The following is a 9,687-nucleotide window of genomic DNA, read 5'->3' on the forward strand; positions in this document are numbered from 1 at the left end:
AAGATATCGGCTAGTTGCTTGTCGGTGCTCACTAATGAATTGTGATATCTCCTTTGGCTTTGTGGTCTCTCAAAAAGTGATGCTAGATGTCTATGTGCTTTATTCGAGAGTGGTTTACGAGGTTGTTTGCCAACTTAATGGCACTCTCATTGTCACACAAGAGAGGAATCTTGGTTAGCTCACAACCAAGTCTTTGAGAGTTTGGTTCATCCAAAGTAGTTGGGCACAGCATGCACCAACCGCCACATACTCGGCTTCAGTGGTGGACAAAGCAATGGAGTTTTGCTTCTTAGAGCTCCAAGACACCAAAGACCTACCAACGAATTGGCAAGTCCCGATAGTACTCTTTCGGTTTACTTTGCAACTGGCATAATCCAAATCGGAATAGCCTAGTAATTCAAAAGTGGAGCCCTTTGGATACCACAAGCCAAGATTAGAAGTGTGCACTAAATACCAAAAAATTCTCTTATTAGCCATCAAATGGCATTCTTTTGGATTAGCTTGAAATCTTACACGCATGCACACGCTAAGCATAATATCTGGCCTAGATGCACAAAGGTAAAGGAGGGATCCAATCATGGTGCAATATACCTTTTGATTGATGGCCTTTCCTCCTTCATCAAGGTCAAGATGTCTATTGGTTGGCATAGGTGTCTTGATAGGCTTGGCCTTGTCCATGTCAAACTTCTTCAACATGTCATTGGTGTACTTGGTTTGACTTATGAACATGCCATCCTTGAGTTGCTTGATTTAAAATCCAAGAAAGAACTTCAACTCACCCATCATGGACATCTCTAACCTATTTGTCATAATCCTACTAAATTCCTCACAAAAAGCCACATTAGTACTACCAAATATTATGTCATCGACATATATTTGGCAAACAAAGATATCATTGTTGACTTTATGAGTAAATAAAGTAGCATCGGCCTTTCCTATCTCAAACCCTTGTTTGAGTAGGAAATCCTTCAAGAAATCATACTAAGCTCTAGGGGATTGTTTGAGCCTATAGAGCGCCTTGTCGAGCTTGTAGATGTGGTTGGGATACTTGGGATCTTCAAAACCGGTCGTTGCTCTACATACACTAACTCGGATAGGGGGCCATTGAGAAATGCACTCTTCACATCCATTTGATATAGCTTGAAATCATGATGTGTGACATAGGCATGTAGAATACTAATTGATTCTAGCCTTGCCACCGGTGCATAGGTCTCTCCAAAATCCAAGCCTTCAATTTTAGTGAATCCTTGAGCCACCAATCTTGCCTTGTTCCTTGTCTCCATGCCATGCTCATCTTGCTTGTTGTGGAAGACCCACTTGGTTCCAATCATATTTTGCTTGGGCCTTTCCACCAAGGACTAGACTTCATTCCAAGTGAAGTTGTTCAGCTCCTCTTTCATGGCTATCATCCAATCCGGATCATCAAGTGCCTCTTCCACTCTATGAGGTTCCAAAGGAGAAACAAACGAGTAATGTTCACAAAAACTTTCTAAACAAGAACATGTTGTTACCCCTCATTGAATGTTCCCCAATATGTTATCAATAGGATGATCCCGTTGAATGGAATGATGAACTCTTGGATGTGGCACTTGAGTTGATCTTTGGATGTTGCCATCATCTTCATCAGCATGGTCTTGATTGATTTAAGGATCAAAACCATAGTCTTGTAGAGGATTGTCTTCACTTCTTTCTTGATTGTTGGGTTGAGGTCATGCTTGCTCGTCACCATATTCATGTGAATGACCATGTGCATCATTCGATCTTCCATATTGTATATTTCTTGATGCGGAAGCTTCACCATTGTAAGGAACCATGATGCCTCAGAGGGGGGTGAATTAGACAACTTAAAATTCTACTTCTAACTAAGGCCTATAAATCCACCTAGTCAAAACCTATGTAAGAACGTAATCTAAGTGTGCAACTATAGTTTTGCTAGGTGTGTTGCTATCTCTACCGCAAAAGAGTTATGCAACCTAGGTTCCAATTCTTTCGACTAGCCTATCAACTAAGCTAGGAAGTAAAGCACATAACTAAGGTAGCAATATAAATATGAAAGGTAAAGATGAGATAGAGATGCAAATTCCCATCGATGACTCTAGTATTTTTACCGAGGTATCGAGAAGCGCTCAAGATTCCCCCTAGTCCTCGTTGGAGCCCCTCGCAAGAAATCCCTCACAAGGGCTAAGCTCCTGGTCAGGTAGCTCTATGGATAGCCTTGGACCTTCCCCAAGCACAAGTGGGTCTCCAGTATGTCTTCCAGTAAGCCTCTCCTAGACCGCTCCCCGCCATCTTCACTATCAAGCTTCCGACCAAAATGTCGTGGGCCTTATTCCCTTTGGTACATGGTGGCGGCCACACCACAAACGCGGTTGGTGTGGTCTCGCAAGACTGCAAGCCCCACCGAGTACAAACACGGTGCTTGCAAGCAACTTGGGTTTAGAGGTATGCAAACCTCACTAGCAACTAGACCTAAGCCTAGAGCAAGCGCATATGATCATGGTCTAACTAACCTAAGCACTTCGTAAAGCACCTATGCTAATCACCAAGTGATCTTTAAGCTCTATGCAAGTGGAGAGCACAAATCAGGTGTAGCAACACCCTCCTATCTTCCCTCAGCCCTCTCTCCCACAAAATGGTCGGTTGGAGTCATATATATAGGCCATAAGTGGAGATATAGCCGTTGGGGCCGAGCTCCACGTTTTTGCGTGGGCATCGGACATCGCGGTGCTAGGCATCGGATAGGGTGGTGCCAACCACGTTAGCTAGCCGTTGGTCACTAACAACCAACCGTTGGGGGCACTGTTCACTAGGGCGGTGACTGGGGTGGTGCCCAAGTCCTAACTTGTAGCTCTCTGGATAATTAGGGCAGTGGCACCGCCATTCCCTGTTCAGTGCACCACCACCCTATGGCGGGGACAAGGGCAATGCACATGGTGTTGTCTGGTGCTCGCTTCTTTTCTAGCAGTAGCAGCCCATCTCTGGTGGCACCGCCACCCCTAGGGCGATGGCACCGCCACCCCTAGGGTGGTGCCCACTCAGCCACCGTTTGCTTCGTTTGTTCATGTGGCTTCGTTTGGGCTTTGACATCTTCACGTCTTGGAATCCTTGCTTCTCTTCTGGGCTATTAGCACCTCCTCCAATGTCTTCTTTTGAGTGTTGATCAATTTCTTCATGTTCTAAAGTTGATCCAAGTCCGCGTTGCATCCTATTGAACTATAAAATAACACTAGCAATCACATTAGTCCAATTTGGTTGTGTTGATCATCAAACACCAAAATCCAAAGTAAATGGGCCTAGGGTCCATTTTCCTTACAACCATGTTCATTGGATGAAGCATGATGAATGGTAGGATCGTGATCAACATGCACAACAGTTTCTTCATCTTCATCTTGTACTTCAATGGGCTTTACTTCACCAATGGCAAGCTTCTTGATAGCTTTATGCGGAGCTTCTTCATTACCTATAATCTCAACATTGACTTGCTCCTTTTGAGAGATGTCGGTTTTATCAAAAGTCATGTCTACCATGATTTCAATTAAACCGGTGGTTTTATTGAAAACATGATATCCATGTTCGTTAGTACCATAACCAAGCACGAAACCTGCATCAACCTTTGGTGCAAATTTTGAGCTTTTGGATTTCTTGTTAAGTATGAAACACTTGGATCCAAAAACTCTAAAGTAGTGCACCTTTGGCATTTTACCGGTTAGAAGTTCATAGGCAGTCTTTTCTCTTTTCTTGTGAAGATATAAGCGGTTAATAGCATGGCATGCCATGTTGACGGCTTCCACCCAATAGTTGGTTAAAGTCTTGTACTCATCCAATATTGCTCTTGCGGCTTCTATGAGCGTTCGGTTCTTCCTCTCCACAACTCCATTTTATTGTGGAGTATATGGAACCAAAAACTCATGCTTGATTTCTTCTTCATCAAGGAACTCTTCAATGTTGGTGTTCTTGAACTCTGTCCCTGTCGATAAAAGATGCTCGGCAGTCCACCATGGGGTATCCCGTGATGGTAGATTGATCAGCGAAGGTGCGCGTAATCAGGAACCAGATGGTGACACAAGGCATAGATAGCGATTTAGATAGGTTCAGGCCGTCTGATCGACGTAATACCCTATATCCTATGTCTTTGGTGTATTGTATTGTATATGAGGTGTATATAGATCTATATCGACTAGGGGACCCCTGCCTCTCCTTATATAGTCTGGAGGGGTAGGGTTACAAGGAAAGTATCCTATTTGGTACTATACAATATCTTGCGATGCACGTCGACCAATGTCGTGCACACCTTGATCTTGTGGGCTGGGCCACCTCTAATGGTGCGGCCCATATCTTGTCTTGTGGATACCGAGGGCCATACCCCCACAGCTAGTCCTCGAGCCTAATAGTAGGTGACGTAGTCATGTGGTGCCAGGGTCAGAAAGTAGAAGACCAGCCGAGCAGGCGGTCAGTCCTTGGGCGTAGCCTCAAGATGAGAAAAGCGCACATTCACCACAAGGTGAAGTGTGCCCACTTAGTCCTTGAGTCTGCTGGAAGATGAAGAATGAATCTTGTAGCAGGGTCAAAGAAAAAGAAATCTAAAAGCTTGCCGACATCGTCTGACATGAGCATATCAAGACCCCAGACATACTGCCCAAGATCGGCACCCTGATCCGAATAGCATGGAACAACTTGATAGCACACCAATGAGACATAGCAAGATCCTACCACCAAAGGAGTCCCCAGCATAGCTGGTAATGTCCGAGCACCAAGGAGTCCTCAGTGTAGCTAGCGTAGTCCGAGCATCAAGGAGTCCTCGGCGTAGCTGGCGATGTCTGACCACCGAGGAGTCCCCGGCATAGCTAGCGATGTCCGAGCACTGAGGAGTCTCCGGTGTAGCTGGCGATGTCCGAGCGCTGAGGAGTTCCCGGTGTAGCTGGCGATGTTCAAGCGCCAAGGAGTCTCTGATGTAGCTGGCGATGTCCGAGCATTGAGGAGTCCTCGGTGTCGCTGGTGATGTCCAAGCACCGAGGAGTCCCCGGCGTAGCTGGCGATGTCTGAGCACCGAGGAGTCCCCGACGTAGCTGGCGATGTCCGAGCGTCGAGAAGTTCCCAACATAGCTAGTGATGTCCAAGCACCAAGGAGTCCCCGGCGTAGCTGGCTATGTCCAAGCATAGAGGAGTCTCCGGCATAGCTGGTGATGTCTGAGCGCTGAGGAGTTCCTGACGTAGCTAGCGATGTCTGAGCACCGAGGAGTCCCCGGCATAGCTGGCGATGTCCGAGCACCAAGGAGTCCTCGACGTCGCTGGCACCGTCCGAGCATCGAGGAGTCTCTGGCATTGCTAGCAACATCCGAGCACCATGGAGTCCCTGGCATAGATGGCGATGTTTGACCACCGAGGAGTTCCCAGCGTCGCTGGCGATGTCCGAGCACCGAGGAATCCCTGGTGTCGCTAGTGATGTTCGAGCACCGAGGAGTCCCTGACGTCGCTAGTGATGTTCGCAAGGTGACTGTGTGCCCACTTAGTCCTCGAGCATGAAGAAACCGAGCGTCGAGGAGTAACTGGCATAGCTGGCGATGAAGCACGAGCGATGAATAGTCTGGTCGACTGGTCGATAGCGAAGTGAGCATTAAGTAGAAGTGACCGACGAACAGTCCAATCAATTGGTCAGCGACGAAGTCCATGAACCTAGCAGTTCGACCAGTTGATCGATGGAGAAGTCTAAAGGCTAGGTGGTCCGACCACTTGGACGATGATCCTACAATATAAATATGTAGAACGGGTAGTACATGATGTAAAAATATATGAACTTTAGAGAAAAATCAGTAATAACAATGAAATAGCGTAAGTAGCTTGATGATCAGTTGGTGTGAAGATGTATTTATATCTAATATAAACCACCCGAACAGTTAGTGTGTAGCTAAGTCTCCAGCCCTAGCTAGCCTGTTTAACCATAACATGGAGCATGGAGCCCGTGTGTGTGTAGGAAGAACAAAGCATCGCTAAGGAGTTATTGCCGACCACCCATAATGTAGAGGGCAGACGCTCGTGCACATGTAGAGAGGAGCCTAAGACAGGGCCATCTCTGGAGGCGTCCGAGCATCAACATGACTGTTCAAGGGTTTAGAAAATCATTTAGAGAACAAACATGGAGAAAACAGCTCAGAGAAACATTATGGCAATTAACGAGGATTGTAGAATATTTAGAAAAATATTAAAGCGTGACTTAGCTTTAGACAGAATGTCTGGTCGGTGGCGTATGGCATTATCTAGTCGGCGTTGACGGCGAGCACCTGGTGGTGGTGAGTTGTTGGTGAAGGCAACCTCGAAGATGGTTCCAAGATTGGATCTGTAGTCGCAGGTGTTGAGGTGATCGGCGCAGAATCGATCTGCATCGGCTCGAGGAGCTCTCCGACTCCATCAGCGTTGATAACCCACAAGATGGATCCAACCATGAATATCTGGCCAGGCTATGGGAGGGATGAAGAGCCTATGGAAAAGGCCATCTTGTTCGACAAGGAAACAACATGCAAGCCCCTACCTGGCGTGCCAACTATTCACAAAAGATGCTCGGTAGTCCACTGAGGGGTATCCCACGATGGTAGATTGATCGACGGAGGTGCGCATAATCAGGAACTGGATGGTGACACATAGCGCAGAGACATCGATTTAGATAGGTTTGGGCCGTTTGATCGATGTAATACCCTACGTCATGTGTCTTTAGTGTATTGTATTGTATATGAGATGTATGTAGATCTATATCTGCCTCTCCTTATATAGTCTGGAGGGGTACAGTTACAAGGAAAGTATCCTATTTGATACTATACAATATCTTGTGGTGCACGTCGACCAGTGTCGTGCACGCCATGATCTTATGGGCTAGGCCACCTCTGATGGTGCGGCCATGTCTTGTCTTGATACCGTGGGCCATACCCCCACAGTCCCATTATCACTTCTAACTCGCTTGATCTTGAAACCAAACTCATTTTGGGATCTTCTTGCAAACTTCTTGAAGATGCCTTGTACTTCACTCTTATCATGCAAAAAGAAGACCCAAGTGAAACAAGAATAATCATCAACAATTACAAAACCATATTTGTTACCACCAATGTTTATATAAGAGATGGTTCCAATTATGTCCATGTGTAGCAATTTCAATGGCCTTTCGATTGTCACAATATTCTTGATGGGATGTTTGGCTCCAACTTGCTTTTTGGCTTGGCATGCACTACAAATTCTATCTTTCTCAAAAAGAAACATTTGTTAGTCCAAGGATGTGTTTTGTAACACCTCTGGTGTTACGAGCTCGTTTAGCACCGCGATTTAGGCCTAAGTAAAAAATTTTGGAACGAGTTTCTTGAATTTTTTATTTAAAACATACTCCTACGTATAACAGTGGTGCTAAGTGCAGTGGTAACATGTCCCTGTCTGTCGTCTCTGCACAAGACTGTACAAGTTGATCGATTGCTCCTCTCTTGCTTGCAAAGCTGGTGGTCTAGTCCGAATTTTTATTGGAGCATGTGGTTCTGCCCCCTTCCCTCGCCATGTCCTTTCTTGTTCCGTGCGCGCGTAGTCGTGCAGCTGATGGCCATGCTATGCCATCCCATCCTGCCTCCGCATCGATGCTCTAGCGTGTGTACAACATGTACCCCCTCATGCTGCTTCCTGCTCCTTCCTTTTCTACTACCATGGAGGAGACGCCCCAGCTCTAGTCTGGCCCTTCAGTCTGCTGCTACTTGCTCTGTCCTTCCGAGCAACTCCTATTCCCCTGCATGCCATCATTCCCTCCTCTTCCTACCTCATGAGCACGTGTCTCCATCCTGCTCCCTCGCCGCTGCGCTACTCCTCCATAGCTCCACTACGCGCCGAGCCGCCTCAACCCACCGGTGCTGGCCCATCCCCGTGAGCGAGCACGCCTGTGCCCCTCAGTCGCACTGGACCTATAGCTTCCCCATGCTGTCCCTCTCATGCGCCCACACCATCGTTGTGGCCGCACCCACCGATGCCCCAGCATCGCCCCCTTCTGCGCTATTTTCCCTCCCGCGCATATGCCCTCGGCCCTATGATGGGCCTACTGCTCCTCGGTGCATCCGTGCTACAGCGCCATCCCTTTCTTCCCCACTGCTCGGCCACCGCGCTCGCTGGCACAACCGAGCCCCCATGGCCCCGCGCTGCTATCTTGCACACGTACCCGCCATGGCTACGCCCACTGTTACCTGACTTAGACACCGAGCCCTACGAAGCTCCCTCCTACCTCATAGCCACCCAGAGGTGCCCATGGTCATGCCGTGTTGCGCCTCCCGTTCGCCTTGAGCCTCCTTTGCACCGATGTCGCTGTGCCCCACTGTGGTCACCCGCCAGTGTTGCTTTTCCTTCCCCACCGAGATTGCAGTCCTCGAGAGCGCTGCTCATCCACTCCATGCCGCTAAGCCAGCCCCTCCACCAGTGCCGCCGTTACCGCTTCCCCTACCGTGGCCGGAGTGCCCACCTCCTTGGCTCATGTGGGTAGGCTTTTAGGGGTTAGCTCGGCTCTTGCCGCGGCCAGCCCGAGGCCACGCGGGTCCCCATGCAGCTCATCGGTGGGTGGACCCCCGCCGTCGTGCCTTTTCGGCCCACCATGCCATTGCCACCGCCGGCGGCCGGCGCCTCTGTGCTGTGCTTGGCTTTTGTGGAGGACAAGAAGGGTAAGAATCCAAGTAAATTTTTGCACGGGGTCCTCAGTGTGAAATACGTGACTCAATTAAATAGTGCATATGGATCTCGAGTTGAATAGAGGTAAACGTAGGGTCATTTTTGCAAAATGGGCCACTGCCACGCCGCGTTGGGCTGCCTTCCCGCCTGGGCCAGCATGCTCCCGTGCAATAGGCGGGCCTGAGGCCACCATGGCTGGGCCGCTCACACCCATCCCCGCCTAGGCCTCTGGCCGTGCTCGCCCATTCGTGGGCCGGCCTGCTCGCATTATCGGCCTACCGCGCGGCCGCTTAGGGACTGTTGGGCCATCGAGCCACATAAGGCCGTGCTCACGTCGCCTGGGCCGGTCTCATGCCGTTTGGCTGGGCCATTGCTAGCGCTTGGGTCGCACATCCACGTGGGCTGTTTTGGTGGCTGCCAGTCCTTTCTATTTCTAAACGCTTTTCTAATACATGTTTCTAATTTAACTTGTAAAATCAATATAAATTTATGTAGTGGTCCAAAAATTATGAAACCAATTTTGTTAGTCTCCTAAAATCATGATCTACCTGCTAGTATACTTTGTTCACATAGTTTGATAATATTCTTGGAAGCTATATAATTAAATTGAGATACTTAATATTGTAAAAGTATGAATTTGTAGGAATTGTTGTAATAAATTGGTAATAGTGTTGGATCTGAAAATTTTATAGTAGGCTCCTAGCAATATTAGGCACTCACTATAATTTTTGTAGCTCTAGAATAATTAGTTTGCTAAATAGATAATGATGTCCTCTCGCGAATAAGGATTAAATCGATAGAATGAAATAAAGAAACAACTTGGGATTTTATAACTAAAACAATTGTTGGAAAATAACGCCTTATTCAACAACATAGATACGTAGCCTAAGTACAATCGTCGTTAGAACTAGCTCGTTAACTTGAGAGGCGTAAATCGTCTTTTATGAATCACGGTTGCAGTTGATTAACTATGTCTATGCATTTGCATCGCATTGCATATCATAATAGGGA

This window comes from Miscanthus floridulus, chromosome 8, assembly GCF_019320115.1.
Source record: "Miscanthus floridulus cultivar M001 chromosome 8, ASM1932011v1, whole genome shotgun sequence".
NCBI classification, from domain to species: domain Eukaryota; kingdom Viridiplantae; phylum Streptophyta; class Magnoliopsida; order Poales; family Poaceae; genus Miscanthus; species Miscanthus floridulus.